This window comes from Sinocyclocheilus rhinocerous, unplaced genomic scaffold (genome assembly GCF_001515625.1).
Source record: "Sinocyclocheilus rhinocerous isolate Xijiao unplaced genomic scaffold, SAMN03320098_v1.1 scaffold6773, whole genome shotgun sequence".
Taxonomy (NCBI): domain Eukaryota; kingdom Metazoa; phylum Chordata; class Actinopteri; order Cypriniformes; family Cyprinidae; genus Sinocyclocheilus; species Sinocyclocheilus rhinocerous.
Window position 1 is genome coordinate 10,170 of NW_015649291.1, and position 1,613 is coordinate 11,782.

Below are 1,613 nucleotides of genomic sequence, written 5' to 3' on the forward strand. Positions count from 1 at the left end.
GATTAGGTGCAAGAGTAGTTGTGATGGTTAAAATAATAGATTAATGCTGAAATAGTAAATTGTGCCTTGTTCCTAGATGGACAGAGAGTGGAAAGTAATAGATCAGATGATGAGATGGAGACAGAGGATGGAGAGAAAGAGGGAAATGTTGAGGCACAAGCGACAGAAACAGTGCAGGGAACAGCAAGCCAGGAGACAGAGACAGAAGCCAGAGAGAGGCTATTCTCAAACCTACTTGGACTAGGGATGCACCGAAATGAAAATTCTTGGCCGAGGCCGAAGCGGGAAAAAATGAAACACTGGGCTGAAGGCCGAATACCGAATACGTTTTTTTGCATTTTTTCCCCAATGTAAGCCTATTTTGCCTTTTTTCCCCCACCATTGCATAAATTAAATAGCCAAAATGTGCTTTTTACTGTTTTGTCCTGCTTTTAAAATAAAAAATCAATTACAAAACAACAATTTAAAAATATTTACATAACACTGAACATTTTTTTAACATTCTAGCAGACATTATACCAACAAAGCACAATTTAACTTAAAATTAATAAGTTAGTAAAATAATATTTTTGGGGCATTTTTGAGACTTAACAGGCATGTATTTTTTACTGTACAAATAAAGGCAGCCTTGCTGAGCAGAAGAGACTTCTTTTGAAACATTAGAATATATCACAGATCCGATTCTCATTACGAATTTGGGAAGATGTTTGTCGCAGGTATCACATTGTCACAAGGCTTTAAAAAAAATCACAAAAATGTTACTGAGCAACTGAGAGTAATATGGAGCCAGAATGATCTCAATAATAATTCACGCAAAAGACGCGATGCACACATGCGTACACTGTAAAAAAAATTCTGTAAAATTTACGGTAAAAAAACGGCAGCTGTGGTTGCCGGAATTCGAACGTAAGAAATAGTTTTATTTTTGCATGTTTACTTAAAACTTGGAAGTAAAATTGGTCGTTTAGACACTCGCTAACATGAACAATGTAAGCCAGCGGCTGCTGTTTAGAGTATTATGATTTAATATTGATCAATTCTTATGTTTATTTAATAAAGAATCATTATTCACATGGATACCATACCACATTAAGATATTAGATTCAGAAACTCAGTGTAAAGCATAAAATAATGTTTTTACTGATGGGACATGTGGTAAATAAATATAAGATTATGAAAATATACTTTTTGTTTATTGAGAATATGAAAGAGTTGTCACAGCAGAGCTTGTCTTGTGTGTAAAGTCATGTGATGGCTCGCATTCAAGTGATAACAATGTGATAACATGCACACATTGGAGGCCGTGTACATTTCATTTAAGTTTGTTTATGCTGCAGGTACTATTCATTTCAGAATTGTGAGGCTGATGATGTATAAGTAGCTGCTGAGACTGTTCCTACTTCATCCCCTGCCACAAGTTATGAGCTGATGTGAATCTAGAAGTTTCATTTGGAACTGTAACTCTTTCAAAACAGCCATGTTGCAACCCATTCTTTTTGACAGTTTCAACAGCTTTTTAAGTCATGCATTATGATATAATATTATAACAGGACCCCATAACTTTGTACATGTTCAAGGCGTAACGCTTAAAAAGCTGTTGAAACTGTCAAAAA